This window comes from Denticeps clupeoides, chromosome 6 (genome assembly GCF_900700375.1).
Source record: "Denticeps clupeoides chromosome 6, fDenClu1.1, whole genome shotgun sequence".
In the NCBI taxonomy this organism is placed as follows: domain Eukaryota; kingdom Metazoa; phylum Chordata; class Actinopteri; order Clupeiformes; family Denticipitidae; genus Denticeps; species Denticeps clupeoides.
Genome location: NC_041712.1, coordinates 8,602,339 through 8,623,116, shown reverse-complemented (window position 1 = coordinate 8,623,116; position 20,778 = coordinate 8,602,339).

Sequence of the window (20,778 nt, the reverse complement as noted above, 5' to 3'; positions counted from 1 at the left end):
CTTATAACAAAAGCTTGTTGTTCATAGATTCATTACAAACCTTTTTGTCCAGTTCAGGGGGTTGAGCTCACCTAAAGCAATCTACAGAGGATAAAAGCAACCACAGTCCACACATATAATGAAATGGAAGAATCCCACAACAATTTGGCTGCCAGAACCAGAAAACAGAGAGGGGATGGGAGGGGGACACAGTCAGAAGGAGGAACACGGGGCTGAGAAAAAGAAGGATAAACTTTTTAACAGGAGAAATGAACAGACTAATCTGGTTGCCATTCAGCACTTGTCAGATGGTCTGGATGCCTCACATATACTCCGTCTGTCTTTACTCCATTTTCTGGACAGAAAAGTTAGTTAAACCCCCCACAATTTGAAAGTAAAAAATACCTCCATTGTAGGGAGGAGTGCCTAACTCAAAATTTAACGTATGATGATGTCAACACTGTCATCAAATCATTTTGCAGTCAGAAAATTTTTGACACTCAAATGACACTTTAAATGCTTCTGCTGAATACAAAAAATGACACATGGAGCAGCATGACACAGCATCCAATACTCTAAGAAAGAATTTAAAAAGAAAGAAGAAAATGAAGCTGAGCTTGAAGGAAAATGTCATTATTCACACATTTTTAAGTTGTCTGACAGCAATGATGTTGTTATTGACCAACATTTAATGACAGCTTGATTGGTCACCTCATTATCCCCAGTTTTATTAGTTCCCAACTTGAATGACAGCTCAATTATTTGACAGCACAAAGGAAAGCTCAGTTATTGAAAACACCATTAACAAAAACACAATTACTGACCAACATTAATGACAGAATGGCATGCGAGAGAAGAGGATGCTGGGTGAAAGCTGAATGTCGACATCCTTTTCACCTCATCACCAAGAGCCCTCAGGAAATCAATTATGCCCTGACACACAATCAACATCGGTCATGCAACAGATCATAGTATATTAATTAAATGTGACCAAAGTATGTGAGCTATGGACTGAAATGTTGTGTCTCAGTAAGGTTTTTGGTGTACCTGGCCACACCCCATTGGACTTCTGTTTGACCTTTTTTTCTGTCTGATTTTCCATCCTGTCCTCACTGTGCTCACATGAGTTTCCATGTACATGATGCTGCATGAAACATCATCATTTTAATCATTGTAAACATGGATTTTGTCATGGTGTTGATTGTGACACAACACCTGTCTTACCTTGGAAGGAACAATTCAATCAAAACCATTTTTTTCATGATATTTAGTCATGATGTCATAATATGATCTTATTACACAATGAAAATATCACACAGCTTTCTACTTTGGTCTAGATACAACATTTCTCTATCCGGCACCTTAAAATGCAGATGAATGTGTGGGTTTATTTATTATTAATGTGTGGCAGATTATCCCAGACAGGCCTGTGTAAAAAAAAAAAAAAAAAAAAAAAGATGTGCTGAATAAAGAACGCCGCTTTTGTACAGAGGCAGCAGTGAGAGGGTTGAGGGAAAAAACATAACACATAGTCTGTGGTTTAAGAAAAACCATCCATGAATGGAAGTGTTGAAATTGAATTTGTTTATTTAATGTGGTATGTCCAGCTTCCTGCTATTTGCAGAGTAGATGCATTACATGAATTCTGAACCCTGTGCAGAAGAGGAAAAGCTATTCTGCCCCCAGCAGGCATGGATACATGTTACATGTTACTTACATGTGTGTAGGTGGTGTCTAAGGTGAACAACAGCATAACTTCCACTTCACTCTTTATATTATTGTTCAAGTTTTCTGCAAATATATTGCTTGAGCAGCGATGTATAATTTTTTTTTTCCAATTTTTAATTGGAAAATATTCCTCATAGACTCACACGCCATGTTTCACTGTACGAGAATTAATTGAGCAACTGTTGAAGTATTCCAATGTACCCCTAGAGAGGGCTCCATTTTCGGTATGCGTTTAGCACTATCTGCAGTTTATTTCTGTAATAAAATGTTTTCACATGGTGAAATGTTGGAATTGATGTTGGATTTTTCAGTGGCCGGAAAATGGGACCGGCACTACGCTGGGGCAAAAGGAGGCAATGCCACCTTAAACAAATGTCCTTCCCCCTTAAATCAAACTTTTAGAAGATGAGAAAGAAAATAATAGATTACCGTCAAACTGAATATGGACAAGATTTACAACAGTAGCTGAAAATCCATTGGAAAAGGCATAAATTAGTTGCCATGTTTCCCCTCTTGTCCGTTCCTTGCCTCACTCCACCTCTTGTGTTATGCAACTACTATGCCATAGCACCCAATATTTCACAGACCACGACACAGTAGTGACTCACTATGAAACATGCATGTCTCTGCTGGGTCCTAGAGTCTGTCAAACAGTAAAAAAAAAGATATATTGTATCAGGGTTAAAAAAAAAAAAGTAGCAGCACACAGTATCTCAGTTCGCTCAGCTTTGCCAGACACAAGGAAACTTTTCTAATGGGTCTGGCCTACTAATCATGACTTGAACAACAGGGAGAAATGTTATTTATATTGGTAAATCAAATGAATTTTTCTGTTCTCCCTTTCTAAAGTGTAGCCACATGCACCGCTGTCTCTGTTTCTGTGCTTCAAATGACCAAAGCAGCATGTTTTCAGCACCACTACTGATGTGGGAAATGTGTCCTCTGCTTTTAACCCTTCTCCCTCGGGGAGCAGAGTTAATTCTGTGAGATGCATACTTTTTTCAACTATGTCAACCCTTTTTTAGTTTGGTTAATTATGGCACTGGTGAGAAGTGTTATTGATGGGTTTGAATATATTTGATATAGGCCATCCAGTTATGGTAAATGTTTAGTTTATAATCTGATGATTAATTACTTTTAGTTTTAATCACATGACAAAAACAGTTATCCAGAGCACTCCACCTCAACCATTTCCTGCCTCTTTTGCCACCATGTGCCCCCATTACATTTCTGTCTGCCCTCTCATATATGCCTGTCTAGTACTGGCCCTGCTCGGAAAGAAAGATCACGAAGGATGTTTATTGCAGTCATACTTTAAGTTCAAGCATATGCGTCATGTGTTTAATGCAAATCAATCATGCAATACCAAAAAAAAAAAAAAAAAAACACTTTAGACACTGCACTCTCTAAAATACAATTATGAAAAAAAAGGTGGTTACATCCACAGGCTGACGGGGTAAGGAAGCACAGGAACGGGACATACTTGCAAATGGGATTTATTAAACAAAAAATGTAAAACTGCACGAGGGCCAAAAACAGGGTAAATGAAGGGGGGGGGCGATTGCCAGGTTCATACACCAAAAACATAAAGGTAAATGAAGTAGTCACATTAATGTAGCCGCGTCCGTCTGCTGCCCAACAGGTCCTGGAGCCCTGCTGTCAAGCTGGTTGGTGCCAGCTGTGTCCCCGGCTTCACCCAGCCGTGACAAAAGTAAAGATTACTAAAAACAACAAATATATACTTGATTCTTTGCACATATTACATTAACAGGTTATAGCTGCATGGGTTCAAATCCCGGACCATCAAGGTGCAACTGAGGTGCCCTTGACCAAGGTACCATCCCCACAGACTGCTTTCCGATGCCCTTCACTGCTTACTAAGGGTGATGGGTTACAAGTAGAGGACACATTTCATTGTGTGCACTGTGTGATTTGCTTGCTGTGTATCATAATGAATAAATTTCACTTTCTAAACTGACAAAAATGTTTTTCGGCTGGGTAGGCTGGCAGGGTCTTGTTGGGCTGGTTGCAGCTTAATAGCGCAAACAGAGCTCATATTTTTGGAAAGCAACATGCACTAAAGGAAACCACCTGCAACCGTCTCATGAATCCTCCTTAAATCACCATAATGCTGGATCAGTTTCTTCCAGATGGTTGCAGCTCAGATTTGATCTCCTGACATGCAGAGGATTGGGCCAGTGGCCAGATGCACTGATGCTGATGCAACACTGATGCTGTAATCCGGGTGTATCTACAACTCCTTGTCTTTTCTCTTTACATGACTCTTTATGACTGTGTTAGAATAAGACTTTTTAATGTTTGGTTAATTTAAGAGGATGTGATGTCTGTGCAAAGAAACCGCACATGCTTTCCCTTGTGTATAACAATCAATAACTTTTAATTTCCAACTTTTGTCTCTGTTCTTCCCTCATGACTAATGTGTCGAATTTTTAATTAACTTGTTTAATTAAAGGCTTTTCCTCAAATTAAACAAGCTAAATTAAGACAACTGAGAAGAACATTGTGTTGTGCCAAAGAATGAAGTTGCTGTTTTTTGCATGTTTATACTTTCACACTGAACACTACATAATATTTCATAATATGTCTGAAAATATTGTATGTTCCTCATACATTTGTGGTCTATATTTTGTAAGAAATGTTTTTTATACGTTCAGTTGTTTAATTTTTTATTTTATTTTGTTTTGCTTTTTGACAAGGGCAGCTGGAACTGTCATGGACTTTCTTGTCAGCACCCATAGGAACCATGCTAAGGTAAGTCCATGTAATGCCACTGTGCTCCTGCACCACCAGGTGGCACAAAGTCACATGTGTGCTGGGTCCTATTCACCACAGTTACCTTTAAATCTTGGTGAGTTTCTCACTGCCTCGTTATGCTTTTTTTGGTCAAACCCCATGTTATGCTGTGTGCTTTTGAGTTTCCTGTTTTGTACCATTTCCATTGTGCCTACCATTGTGGTATGTGTTTATTTTCACTTTATTAAAACCCACTATTTTAATGATGTCATACGCCAGGGCCTCCCTTACTTCCTGACATGGAAGTGCATACTGAGGAAGAGAATGAAAAGTTGAGTTTTTGTTTCTTTTGTGATCACCAATGAGTTTTTTTCCAGAGATAAATTTGTGAAGGAAAGCTAGACCGCTGGCTTGTTGAAAAGGCTTTAGTACTGAAGTGATCTTGAAAGGATAAAGGACTGAATGGGGTTGTGTGCGAAAATCGAAGAATTGCAGGGAGTATTCATTTTTTTTTGCAGGTAAATCTATGGAACTAGAAAGTAGAACCTGGTAAAGCACTTGGACATTTATTTATTTATTTTGTGCTGATATGTTTGTCGTCAGCCTGTTTGTGTCTTGTACCTCATAGAGTACAATGTCACTGCACGGATCAATGCTTTAATTACTTTGCTGATGAGGTTCGCATTATCCCTTTTCATTATTGAATGAATGCACGCAGGAGAAGCTCAAATTCCAACTGCATTATATGTGATTAACTAAAACATTTACATGTAATTGAAAAGCTAATTTGATTATTGTCAGTGATGTCCTGCAAACATACTGAGCAATGAGGAGTTTAGGTGGCTACTTAAATCTAGTCACTTGGATAGCAAAAGCAGGAAAAGAAAAAAAATGTGTTAATTAAAAGGTAACAGATGTAAGAGACAAAATGTAATGAGCAAAAACAAAAAAAAAAACAATTTTTATATTAACTTTAATTCGAAGAACAACCCATAACATAGCGTGGAGAATATTTTAGAGCTTGTGATGCTTAAACATCTCAGGGGATGCTTTTATGTCATTTTCCTCTTTACAACTTCTTTCAATTGAACATGCTTGTGATATAATTATCTCGGTGGCTGTTGCTGAGGTCCAGGGATCCTTTGGTTGCTACCTTGCAGAACTTTACCTCAAAGAGAACAGAATCAAACACAGCGTGCTTACCTTTATTACCTTTAACAAAATTAATTAACCTGGAAAAATGAAACACAGATGAACACGGCTAGTTGTTGGTAGCAGCAGCTGCTTCGGAGCGATGTTGTAGCTTTAGAAGCCGTCGCTGCACTTGAGAGAAGCGGCCACTGGCCGCTTTGAAGTTCTCTGTTAAATTAGCAGGGGAGGGACACTTCCATCCCCTTTAGGACCGACTGTCAGTAAGAGGACTTTGCTCTGTGTGTGTGTGTGTGTGTGTGTGTGTGTGTGTGTGTGTGTGTGTGTGTGTGTGTGTGTGTGTGGCCTTTGACTCCTGCTGTTTCGGAGATATTTCAAGGCTACAGTGAGTCACAGAGGCTCTGTTAATTCCAAGCGCTCCGGAACTGGTGTGGACAGCTAATTAGCAAATTACTCCCCCAGCTCCCTCATGCCAGACCTCCAGGAGTACTGGAGTAGGACGACTGCGATGTGGAGAAAAATGCATTGTCGTTCCGTTGAAAAATCCAACATGCTCAAAGTGCAAGGCTGCAAAATGAAACAAACAAAGAAGAATATACACACACGCACATTGTTAATTCAGGTTTATACATTCAGGACACAAATCACGCATTAAGAATGTTCCTCGGCATCTGGTGCATTACAGGGAGTCGTGGAAATGAAAATTCAGGGCCAAAATGTCATTATGCTTCATTAAGTATTCAACTATGGCAAGAAACTTCTTTCTTTCTGAATCATCGGTGTGTCCACCAGTCTCTTGAAGAGTCCTGGAGACTCTAAAACTGGGAAACGTTGTGCACACACACACATACACTAGTGCATACTTACAGACACACACATAAACTCACACACAGCAGTATTATTTATTTACTTTGTCATTATCCTCATTCCCCTCCCACCCACCAATCACTTTTAGGAACCAACCTCAATTAAACCTGAAGCGTGCTATCGTCAAAAGCAGCCGCCGTCACATGCCACAGATGCCAGGCCTTCGGGGACAGCTGCTATCACCGGCAACAGCACACTCGCTTTCAATGCCTTTCACAGGATCGCTGTAAAATGGGAATTTCCTCATTTCCACACCTCATGCGACTTTTCGGTTAATGTCATGGTCATTCCAAGTCGCAAAACAAAGTAAACAGGATATGTGTGCTATTTAGAGTCCTCCATGTGAGGAATGGACTGTCATGGTCATTTTTTTATTCTTGCTTTCAATTTGTGTTTTAGTAACAGTTTACTTTTAGTTTTGCAAATAAAACTGAAAAATGTTCTTCATTTGTGTGTTGAATTTGCACCATAGCGGTCAGGTAACTGGTGAGCACTGTGAGAATCAGCACACCTATTAAACAGATGAACATTTTAAAAAAAGTGTCAAACTACAATGCTTTGCTCATAAAAAAATATATACTTTTTATTCTGTTGCACGTCTTCATTTACCTGAATTATTTTAAGCACTCTGATGCATGTGATCCCCTGCCTTCTACATCATCTTTTTACTCATCAATCACAAGTGACACCCAAGGAAAGATACAGATCAGTGGAGACCTTCGTTCCTCTGCTCCTGAAAAACTACAGATGCCTTATTGCAGTTCATTACATCACATCATATTACAGTGTAGGGGTATTAACCAGCGTTCAGAGAAATGTGTGCATGGAATCCAGCTCAAACGGCTGTTCGGTTGGCTAAGGCGATCCTCTTACTCTAAAATATCAAGAATTACCAGCAATTGACTATACGTCCAGCAGTCTTGTGATAATATTTAATAATAAAAGTAAAACGCAAATAATCAACAGTGTCATCTGCCTGGCCATGTCCTCGGATCAATGCCAGGCCAAGCAAACCCGGGAACGATGAGAGCTACAGACCACGCCCCCTGCACCCGACCACCTCACCCTCGATCAATGCCCACTGGTGAGCCCGCCCATCATGACCAGCTGAACCAACACCAGGGCGAGGCGCTCTTCGACTCAGGGGCGGCCATGAACATGATTGATCAGGATCTGGCCCAGTATCTGCGAATTCCGGCACTCTGCTGCACCCTCTGGGGTCAGGACTACATCATTTCCAGACCATTCCGGTCCCACTTACCACGACAGGACCTGTGACAGCTTCTAATGCTAGGCATAAATTAGCAAAAGCATTAAAAATGCATCATGCATTTCAGTAAAATCACACATGTAGATTTGCATGAGAACAATCAACATGGCTGCAATATTGCCCTTTTAGCCCAGTGATTTATATTTACACTCAACATATCAAGTGTGTCCAACAGACACATGTACTACAGACATACACAGACACCAGTTATTTTAACAGTTCCTTCATTTTGGTTCCATGTCTATTTAATGATGATTTATGGCCTCTAACGCATTTCCTACAGCCTGCTCAAATAGCCTTGCTAATTTATTCTCACTCATTTTCCCTTCCTGTCTCTCACTTGCATGGCCTAATTTGCTTTTTGGGGGGATAGAAATCTTTTCGTTTTCGGTGTGTGTCCTTCACATGCCCCCACTGCCTTTCACAGTCTCTCACTATATTGTGAACCCTTTCATACATTTTTTTTTTTTTTTTAACTTATTCTTCTTTCCTCTGACATAAATCCACTATACATTTAAGTCACTGGAAGTTGGAATGAATTACAGGCTTGAATTCGCACAATCCCTCTGAATTATTAATAAAATGCAGATCATGTATGATTCTTATTGTTAATACAAGGAACATTCTAAGACAAAAAAAAAAAAAAAAAAAAAAAAAAAAAAAAAGATCCTAAATATCATAGATGTTGTTCAAAAGAATTTATAGTGGCCTCTTCCTCCATGTTGATCATGTCCACCTTCCTGCAGTAGGCAATGATGAACACAGGAAGTCAACAAGTCAAGTGTGTCTCAGGTTAGGGCCCAGATCCTTTGGAAGATACAGCATATGAAGGTTTGGCCTTCTTAAATGCATGCTTGCCAGCTTTGAGATAATCTACTCTAGGTGTCGGCAAACTTTAACACTCAGTGTCACGACTACGGACTTACGGGGGAAGGAAGCGCAGAGGGAACGGGTTTTATTAATAAACAATAAATAACTACAAATAAACAATGGCGCGGTGGCCAAGAATGGGAAAAAGATAAATCAACTAAAACAAACCCGCAGGCGTGTAGCAATTGCCAGAACTGAAAAGACACAAATACACAACCGTGCACTAACGTTCACGAAAATGCCGTCCCTCCCGAAAGGGCGGAATTCTCTGGCATTTATGCATTGTCAGAATTGGCCACAGGTGATGAGCCCAGCTGCAGTCAATCCTGACACTCATTGTGCCATTTGGAGCCGGTTTCCACAAAAAAGAGCCACAAATTATTTTTAACATGTAACATGAAGATAACACTGCATATATATATTTTTACATTATGTTATGTATACAAAAAATTGCTTTTTAATCACCACAAGAGGCGTCAGATTTGGAGACGCTACTCTAATTGAACAAACTGATTAACAGCTCTGGTGGGGGTGGCCAGACGGGGTGGCGATCATACACGCATTTATGGCATTTTTTTTGCATATTTTGAGGGGGAAAAGAAATACTATACAATTAAATTATAATTTATTTTCCAAAGCCACAGAGAGTCGCAATGTAAGGATGAATGAGCCGCATGCAGGTTGCCGACCCCCGGCCTAGTCTACGGCTGTAACGGCAGCATCATGAAGTCCCACCCCTTAAAAATCTCTGGTTGAAAATAATCAGTGCAGTTATTTATGGGATACGAACCGAAAGAGATCAGTCAGCGGTCCAGTTTTGCTAGATGATTTGCAATTCAGAATGGATTTGTCAAGTTTTCCCACAATTCACGCAGCTGTGACACCATAAAGCGGACCTAAGTGCCAAATTATCATGACAAGGAGGAGTTGGACGCATGAGTGTGAACGGGATATTTTCACCCTTTCACCAACAATAGAGGAACGGTAGTTGGATAAGTGGTCTTAGACAGAGAAGTTCTGGTTCGGATGTATTCGCTTCACCGCACGCTTGGGGTAGCCAAATAAACACAGTGTATGATCTGGATGCAAACGTCTGGACTGCGGCAGCAAAAGCTTGAGGCGTAAACACAGCCTGGAGGCCTCATAGACATTTAGGACCAGATTCAGAACAGCAGGAGCGTTTTTGAAATCAATTGGATGGACGCTCAACCATTACATCGTGGCTGTTGTCGGCGGTTTTGTTGTTAGTACTTCCTGTAATAGTACTGATGATTGCGGAGTTGAGCTTGACATATTTGTGAAAGATATTACCTGCAGCAAAATAAAAAAAAAAGTGCATTTGAATTTAAATTAGCCTGCGAGCTAGCGAGTGAGAGAAAGGAGTCACAGGGACGATGCTTCATATCAGTCCCATTACAGCAAATGAGAAACACAAATACAGATACGCTGCTGTAATGAGACTCAGAGTCCTGAGGTAACTACATTAGCTGTGACAATTCATCAGTCAACGCGGCCAAACTACACACACACACACACACACACACGGCTCTCTTCTAAATGCCACCTTCCCCTTAACTGTGCATGGACTCACACACCGAGACGAACATGCGCAAATCTGCAGGATGCAGATGCACTCACACTGACCAACAGCCAAAGATAAATAATTCAGAGATGAAACATTATGTATTCATCACATCCCAGACCCACATATAAGTCTATGCACCCACACACACAAATTAAAGCCTATTCAAAAAGACAGATAGCCTCCTGCTGTGTTGTGTGTCTGTTGGGCATGAGTACACGGTGCTCTAATGAATGACTGTCTTGCCGAAGGAACCTCATGTCCTTCATCGTGCTGTGTAAATGTCACGCAGATCCACCCATGACCTGAGTGAAGCCTTTACCAGGAGGCAGTCCGGTACTGGCAGAATGGCCTGGCTTGCATCAGGGAGATTCTCCTTGCCCCTGCAGCCCTGGGCATGATTTATTAGGCTGCTGCTTTTTTACAATGTATTTTTTAATGCAGATTTTTGGAAAATTCACCACACATACATATGCCTGCTCTTGTTTCTAAATTTCTGTGAGGAAGTGCCATTTTTTATAAGAAATGTGCATCTGTCTCTGCGGTGGGATGCTAATCCTGAACCTCAACAATCCACCCCATAATCAAATGCAGATGTTTAAGATATTGACAATTCTGTTTATGGTATCAAACTGAATGTTGCAACCCCAGAACTAAACCATCTGATCTGACTAATTAATCCAATAATCATGACAGCATAGACTGCTCTGAATAAATAAAAACCTCCTCCTTTGCAGATAATTCTGACTGATTCACTCTCATAATCTCTTTAGATGCATGTAGTGTTTTGTTAAATTACTGTTCATTAATGTATATATTTATGAACAATATTTTTAGAATTTGGAGCGATTGCATTCATAATGGATTAAAGTGATACATTCAAAATGAATAACAAATTCAAAAGATTTTTAAAACAGTGAAAAAAAAAGCAACATATGTGAGCTTTTGGTCGAATGCAATATGTTACAATAACTGTTTGTTTTCAAAAAAACTTAAAATTAAGATTTCATTTTCACCACCATTCACCTCCTGTTTGTATTAAAAAAAAAAAAAACATAATTTAATTAGCAAGGCAAAAAAAAACATTAAGGCAGTCATGCCCAGAATTTAATGTGACTCCTCAGGAACCATTCTGGAATGCTTGTTGAAATAAACATGATAAACAAATTAATTAATGAATACTGGTCTTGGGCATGTGCATCTTTTACTGTATGTTCTAATTATGAGTTTGAAAAAAGGCCACTCTCATCTCATCTCATATCATTCTCGAATAACAAACCCTTTGACAAAATACAACATTTTTATTGTTACAACGTGCAGAGTACAGAAGTCAGAGCACAGAGACAACACTTGATGTAGTTTCTCACTGGTCTCCGCATATTAAAAGATTTATTGACTGATCACTAATGAGCCAGAGATCAAAGCTGAGTCACCAAAACACTATGTGACTGAACCAGGCAGCCCAATTGATCTTCATCATTAGCGTCCATCACTGTAAACCCAAAACTGCAAACCCCTCAAAGCTGATGAGTGTGCAAAACCCCGTAATGCTGGGCTGATTGCAATATGAAATATGCCCTGCTCTGCTCTTTAGTGAATGTCAGGCTATTTTCTCCTTATAATTAGCATTATCAGCTCTGAGAAATTGCTGTTGAAAGCACATGTACTCGTGTTAAAGGTTATCATGTGAGATCATGGCTCTGCAAAGGTGATGGGAAAAGATACAGAAGCGCTATATAAAGCCACGATGAACCCTCACCTCATTAACAGACAGTACAGTGGGTACAGAAAGAATAGTGTTTACACAGCGGATGTTACCGGGATGAGTGGGTCCAAAGCCTTTAAAAATGCCCACTGCAGCTGTCTGCCATAAACAGCCGCTTCTGTCTCTCCCTCCTGTGTTGTGTGTGTGTGTGTGTGTGTGTGTGTGCGTAATGTTTTAAATTAAATTCACCTTCCATCTTGCTGCTCATTTTCAAGTGCAAATGATTTCCAGCAAGCCCTTCCTCACGGCAATGTGTGGACATAATCACAACATGTATGAAGTTGGTCATAATTAGGATGGAAATTACATAATTGTATATACGCATCAAGTTACCACTGCAACCACGGGCACATGGAGCGTTCAGCTTCTTACGGCCACTGGTGAGTTTTGACTGTCAGATCTCTGCCTGGAGCAAGGACGGGTCTGTGTACACTTTAAATAATGTTAAACAGCAGCAAGCCCTTCAAAAGGAGCAGGAAATACGCATTTAACCTTTTATACTTGCCTATTTTGTAATTAAATACATTTGAGGGTAAAAATACATTTGAAAGTAAAATGCTTTTGAGGGTTCAATCAAAATCAAAGTTTCCATACTTCAAAAAAGTTTAGTCTGAAACACAAATCGACTGCCTCTTTATAATAATTAAAATAGGATGGAATAAATTAAGGCTATTTGCTAGTGTTATCCATTCACAAAATAAAAAACTTTCAAACACTTGTGGGAAACATGACAACTCATTTAGGACAAAGAGTTTTTCATATGAAGGCGTCCTTATGACAGGCGATGGACAATAAAAATGAAAAATGAAAATCAGCTAATCACTGAGTAATACTCCCATAGCTTTTGGCTCAGTGCACTGAGCAGTATAAGACTGTCGTTTTCACAGTACACTTCCTCCAGAACACAGCTTGGGCGAATAAAATGGGACGGAGTAGAATAATGGGCCTGATTTGTGCCACGCCGTGCCAGACAGTCAGACTGTAACTGATTGAAGCCTGGTTAATTATTGGTCACATCAACCATTCTGAGATTACTGAAGGAAAGGCTTTCTGCTTTTTTTTATGTTTTATTAACAGAAGCCCTTATCCACTAATTGCACATGTGCACATGCTTTGTGTCTTACTTTATTGGTCAGCCGGGTGTCGCTTTTCACTCCAGTTTCACTGTGGTTGTATTAAGAACACTGTGGTTGTATTGAGAACAGAAGATGACTTAGATTTTTCCCCAAAATTATAATATAGTGTATGATATATTATATTTTAAACAATAATACAATGCAAATTAATTAGAATTACAACATAAGTGTAATAGAATGGATATTGGAAAAATATAGATAGATAGGCTGGCACTGTGGCACAGTTTGTAGCACCCTGAGGTTGGGGGGTTCAATTTCGTGTGTACGAGGAGCTTGCTTTTCCTGTGTTGGTTTGGCTTTAATTGGCTTTGGGGTTTAATCGGCTCCCACCGTCCAAAGTCATGCATGCCAGGTGAATTGGTAACTAAATTGGCCGTAGGTGTGTGTGTCCCTGTCCTGCATCCAATGCCCCAGATTTTTCCACATACATGAAGCCATTAAAATCAAATGTCTTTCATCTGTGTTCAGCTCTTCTGTGATGTCTTTTGGTTAGTGGGCACGCTGTGGGATTCTGTGCTGCTCATTCCTGCAGGTTTTAGTCAGCATCTGTTTGAGCTGAATACAGATGCAGATATCGTGAGAATGTGAACATTTTAATCTAGAGGTCAAGTGCTTCAGTGGAGCAAGTTCGATTTCACAGCCCAAAGCCCTGGAACTTAAACCTGGATTATTGAAGTGTAAACACACACACACACACACACACACACACAGTTCTCTATATTATACAGGCAGACTATCAGACAGCATCCGCAACAAATATACAATTTAATGAAATGCAAACATATGAATCCCTGTCTAATGTAAGCAGAACAATGTGTCCTCTGATTAAGAAATATTGGCAATATTCAAAGTCTAGTCTGACTGCATGCCTTTATTTCCATCGACTTGTGCTCAGTGTCTCAGACCACACAGAGAGAGAGAGAAATTCAACATGAACAATGTGAACATGGAGGATTTGCTTCTGCTGGTTGTGACCTGGTGGGTATGAAGTCTCACACATGAAGAGTCTCATTTCTGCTGTTTGGCCAGGGAATCAAATCAGCTCCACTGACATTCAAGGGTCAGTTCTATTATTACACAGCTGAACGGGCTAAATGAGAATGTGGGGTTAAATATTTGTGTGTGTGTGTGTGTGTGTGTACAGTGTTGTGAACATGATGTACTCTGATCGAGTAACATTCTCGGACCGTGCGTCTCATTGGTTTATTTGAGGTTTAAGTCCTCAGGAAGTGACAGGGACCCCGTCTGACTCTCTGATCCGATTAAATTCCATCTCCTTCAGACGACTCCATATTGGTCACAGAGAGCCATAAGAACGGTGAATATCTGCTGCACTAAATGCCTTATTAATCCAGAACAGAAATAAACAAGCAAGACATTCACACACACATACACACACGCACACACACACACACATGCAGAAAGTTTGAAATGACTTTCAAAACACCACCAGAGTCTGTGATAATGCGGGGTAAATAGCCCTGCTTTCCCCCCTAAGCAACTGGAAGATTAAATGCATTTCTAACATTAATGTTAACCATGTAATAATATCAATATCAAATTGTTTCCTTGTAGAATAAAGAAGGAATAAAGAAGTCATTCTGATTGAAATATAATAAAAGTAGAACATTTGGCCAACTAAATGTGAACCATGGCATAAGTTAATTCTATGTATATTTGTTATATGTTGCAACATCTATTTTTCTGCTTAATATCTTTCTGTCATGGCCAACGTACCACCTGCAGCCCCCCAGAGGGAGCAAGATCAGCCAGGGAGACAGCGACCCGGAAGAGGAAGTTGGGGGGGGGGGTCAGCATCCAAAACAGAAGTCAGGTGGCCGCTCTTTGGCGAATTTTATTCTCAGAGATGCTGGCCTTATTCTCAAAGGTCCTACAATGACCTTTGCCTGCCCTCTACCTTGAGTTTTCCTGCCCCCGATTGTAACGACGACATCTGCATGTTGTCCCACCTTCCTGCCACCAAGAGCCAAGCAACAGCATCCGCCTGTGCCACCCCAGACGCCCCCCATCCGACCCACTCTCCGGGACCCTCCTCAAGCCAGCCGTCTTCCTGTTCTTCCCTGCACCGGCCCACCCCAGACTCATCTCCTCGCCTCCTACCCCTTTTATTTTCAGTTGCGGTTGCAGTGCCAGCCTCACACATCAATTTTTCTAGATTTGGGCGCAAAGGGCACCCAAAAAATTGAGAGCGTGTTAAAATGAGTGCCATTATTTTTTTTGCCCCATGTTGCAGTAAGCCTGCGCTGAGACCCCAGCGGTAAACACAACGCTGCAGGATCGCCAAACTTTTCACTGCAGCACAGGGCATAAATAAGCCATTACAACACCTGCTGATTCCCACCATGGCCGCATCTGCTCACAGGGGGAAGTAAAAAGGACAGGAAGGAGAGCAATGAGCAGCAACAATGAGATCATCAGCGACCATCATGAGCACCATCCTGACACTTCTCGGTGACAAATTAGGAATTGAATCTTGGTGCTTCGACGATGTACTCATACCCCTTGAATTTTTTTGCACATTTTGTGAAAAATACTGTACAGGTCCTTCTAAAAAAATTGCATATTGTGATAAAGTTCATTATTTCCTGTAATATACTGATAAACATTAGAGTTTCATGTATTTTAGATTCATTACACACAACTGAAGGTAGTTCAAGCCTCTTATTGTTTTAATATTGATGATTTTGGCATACAGCTCATGAAAACCCAAAGTTCCTATCTCAAAAAATTAGCATATTTCATTCGACCAATAGTTGTGTGTAATGAATCTAAAATATATGAAAGTCTAATGTTTATCAGTGCATTACAGGAAATAATGAACTTTATCACAATATGCTAATTTTTGGAGAAGGACCTGTATATGGTGTTGGTAAAAATCTGAGATGTGTAGCATCCCTCAACAAAACTGAATATGCACACCACACTTTGTAATTGCAAGTTTGGGGTTTTATCGATCTATATATCTATCTATCACTCCATGCAACTTCAGATTCTGTCAAATCATCTATCTTTGTCTACCAAAATCTTGGCCAAAAAACACGGCCCAGACTGCAAGAGCCACATGAAAGTCTTCTGGTCCACTGACAACATTGTTGTGCCAGTGGAACAGATCCAAATCAAACTGTGGTCTCAGCAAAGCCCTGCCCTTATTCTGCCGCTGTGGAATTTGGGCATAATGGCTTTTAGTGGGGAAATGTGTATAGTTTTTTAGACGCTCTATGAATATTATTTTCCTCTCTAACAACAGAGTTGATCCTCTGCGGTTCGTGGCTGAGATAAACACACACTAAACCAATAAATGTTGTCAGCAATTTAGAATCATGTACCGATGTTAAATTTATAGGCACGTTGGAGCTTTATTCTGCTGTGAGATTATTCTGCTCTGCTGAATCTCTTGGCTAAACAGATTACTCACTTGCGGGGGGACAAATCCATGCTATGAATGCATTGTTTGCCGGGCGTGCGTGACTCGGTGACACCACGTCCTCTGTGTTTAACTTGAGGAAGTCGGCGGCAGGAGGGAAGTGGGGGTGTGTGCAGTTTGCAGCACCTCTCGCATTGCTTGCACTAAATTGAAACGAGACAAGTCTCGTTTGAATTGCTAAGACTAAATGAGGAGCGGAATGGGGACTATTTTCCAGCGGTCTGTGGAGCAGGCAGTAAACGCAGTCTTCTTGCACTCGCAGTGTGGTGACATCAAGGAGAGAAGAAACCCAACAGCAGACAAAAAAATACGAGCAATAACCAATGAAAAACAAAGTCGCTGTGCAAATGAAGTGATGCGGCATCATTTCCTGCATAATTGGCCCCAGAGTGCAGCGAAAGGATTCTGAATGAGTGTTACGAACCGGTCTAGGGGCTCCGGCCCGTAACAAAAGAAAGGACACAAACGTAACCCTACTAAGACGAAACGGATAATTTTAACAAGTATTTTATTAACAACTAAATATATAAATAAAGAAGAAATACATACAAAACGAATTACAACGAATAACGGCAAACAAAACAGGAAAACAGAGAAAAACAAACAAACACCGAAGCAAGCCGACACAACAAGTTGCGTCGCCTCCTAGGGGAAGCGCAGGGGAAACCGGAAGTGATGTCAAAGGGAAAGGGTAGGAAGGCGGGTGGGTGGATGGCACGGCAAGCGCAGCCCTGAAAAAGGAGACTGAGGCTCCTTTTATTCGGTCGGTCCCACAGCAGGTACAGGTGGGCTCAATTTACAATATCCAGGCACCTGCAAACAACACAAAACACAGAACAGAAACACACCCCAAAATACCAGGACGTAACAATGAGGACAATAAAGCTGACTTCAGATTCTGCCTCCATAACTGGGCGGACAAAGTTAGGAATTCTCTAATCAGATCTGGGTAGCAGATATGGTCCCAAAATGACGGTAACCATCACCACCAAGACCGCACCCATTATGTCACACAGTCTAGCACAAGTGTCGAGAGCTCAGAATGGATGTGCTTTTTGTATCCAATGTTCTGTTTTCCAACACCATAATTAATTACATATTATTCAAACATTCATTAGGAGAGCAAGAACTATTGAGTGGGAACTTTAGGACAAAATGAACAGGAAATGGAGTAGAGAGCAGAGAACAAACGAATGGTTGAAAAGTTGGAAATCGTGATGTGCATCCAGTTGGAGTTGTGTTTGCTGAGTGGCATATTTTAATAAAGTTGCACACTCTTGAATAGCCTGATGTGCCCCGGCCTCTACTAGATGAACACAATCAGCCACTATAGATAACTTTCCTCGGCACCAATGAGGAGCCTACAGCCAACAGGGTTGAAATCCGCTCGGGGGGGGACTGGGCAGCTCTATGTTTTACTCACTGGCCATGCTGTGCAGAGTGCAGAGAGCAGCTCTGCTGTGCAGAGATCTGATGCTGTCGTGGCTACTGACTGTGCATGTTGATGGGGTCTGTGAATTGTTGCTAGTAGGAGGGAAATTGGTGCGGCCTTGTTGGCTGGGGCTGGAGCATTGGAGATGATGCAAACGTTTGCACCATTGCAGAAAAGGTATTTGCTGTATAAATTATTATGATCCATGTAAAAGTTCTGCAAACAAAACAGTTGCCTAACTCCTCTTAAACATGCTTCACAACGATCAGCATTAAGGAACATCCACCACATGTCAGTTTCCACAGGCCAAATATTATTACTACAAGGCAGCAGAGCTCTGGCAAGAAATGAGACCGTGAATCCTGTGGGTGCCCTCTTAACGCAGCTCCTGCTGCAAATCACAACATTCTCTCCCTAATAATAAGATGTGTGATGACTGCGCTGTCCCGGAGGAAATCACGGATGAAGCTGCTATTTTAGGCTGTAATTGAGCATCAGTATTCAGAGACGTAGTATCTGAGCTGAGGAAGGCCACAGAGCAAAAAAAGCCCAGATGGTAATGTGAGTCCAGTTTCACTTTGTTTCAAATTCTGGGTTCATTTACAGCTATGGTAGAAAACTTTTGTTTGAGTGGGGAAGTTAAATTATCAGTATAACCCTCCACCTCAGGCTGATGAGCAAAATGTGATAGTGTGCATATTATTATAACTAGTGGTTAGGCTTGTGACCTCACAGCTCATTTTTTCCAAGTGTTGGTACAGGTTTCCTCCAGCCATCCAAATGCATGCACACTGAATTGGTGAATTTGAATGCCTGCATTGTCCATAGGAGTGAGTCCCTGTCCTCTCCCCACTGTCCCACCAGCAGCTGCGACTCTGGTTTGCAATAAGCAATTATGAAAAGGTTTGAGGAAATTGTGTGTTCCTATATTCCTGTGTACTTAATATGCAGGGGTACAAAAGATGGACCCTGAAACAAACTGCTAGTGTCATGGCAGAGCCTGACAGCACCCTGCAGACCTGACACCCGTCCCTGCGCCTGCGCCTGTGCAGGGAACGGTTCCTGCACCAGTGTTGAATAAGAACCAGTCTGAGCGATGGGGAGACATGTTGTGCACGCTACCACTCTTGTTTCTTGGTGTCTTGCTTTGTCTTTGTCTTGCATGGTCTGAGTCAGTTCTGAACGTGTTCCCATTTCCATCTCCCTTTTATCCAAAGCAGATCCCTTCATGTTGGTTTGTTGGTTTGTATCGGAACTGTATGTGCCTGTATCCTCCTATTTATTTGTCGACACCCACTTTTTTTGTGTCGTGACAGCTAGAGTAATGGTTTATCTGTTCATTTTTAAATATTTTTTTATGAAGCATGTCAATATTGTCAGCCTGGAATATTGTTTGAGACCCCTTTCTGATATCTAAAAAGACCATCAAGAAAGACATGTTTAAGACATGGTTTTTACCAGGTGTAGGTCTCAATTGAAACTTCTTGGAAATTGATCCGCTTCTGAAGATCCCGTGGACTAGACGAAGCTCTGCTGGATTCTTCACCTTGCTGTCAGTTAACCTCTTAGGTGGTGAACTTCTAACCATTTTTTTTTCACCGTCTGTGAACAGCAAAACAATGCTGAGATAAGCCTTTATTTCCAAATTTGAGCCCTGATTTCTATCATTAGTAGTATTGTAGGATATAATTCACTTTAAACATGGAACATGGTCACTGGAGCAGTGGTGGCCTAGCGGGTAAGGAAACATACATGTAATTAGAAGGTTCGAATACTGAACCGCCAAGGTGCCACTGAGGTGCCACTTGGCAAAGCACGCTCCCAACACACTGCTTCTCAGGGATGGGTTAAAAGCAGAGACCACTGCGTGCTGTGCTGTGTCACATGTGACAACTAATCAATTTTCACTTTTTCCATTAAACCAAATCATTCATTACAGCTGAACAGCATAAGAAAGTGAATAAAGGTTAATAGCACATCGTTCGGATAGTGATAGTGAAGACAGCAGAGCGTATCGTCGGGGTTCCACTTCCACCATCTCCCAGCCCTATGAGAATCACCTCATCCATCGACCTCGGAACATAATGAAGGACCCACACCACCTCTCACATGCCCTGTTCTCCCTCCTACTGCCTGGCAGATGGTTCGCAGAATCAGAACTGTAACTGCCAGACATTGCAAGAGGTTCCACAAGCAGCCAGAGCTCTTAATGCACTGCCATCACCAAAAAACTGATAAACTCGACAACAATACACTTCCAGCACCTGATAACATACTGACCATTTTGCACATTCCTGCACATTTTGCACATGTTTGTCTTGTCTTGTCTTGTGTGTCCTGTTTGAAATACCCAACATATCCACTTACAAGCATCCTACATGATGTTGTCCAGTTATGTCCTGTTTGTCCTGTTCGTTATACAGAAAAGTTTAACTTTTCTCCTGTAGAAAAACCTGTACAGTATTTAATTTTTAGTTTTTGTTAGTATAGTTTAGTTTAGTGGGCAGTGGTGGGGCAGTGGTGGCCTAGCGGTTAAGGAAGCAGCCCTGGAATCAGAAGGCTGCCAGTTCGAAACCCGAACCACCAAGGTACCACTGAGGTGCCTCTGAGCAAAAGCACCGTCCCCACACACTGCTCCCCGGGCGGTTGTCATGGCTGCCCACTGCTCACTCAAGGTGATGGGTTAAATGCAGAGGACAAATTTCACTGTGTGCATGGTGTGCTGTGCTGCTGTGTATCACATGTGACAAGCATGTCACTTTAGTGTGTATACATTTACATTTACATTTATGGCATTTATC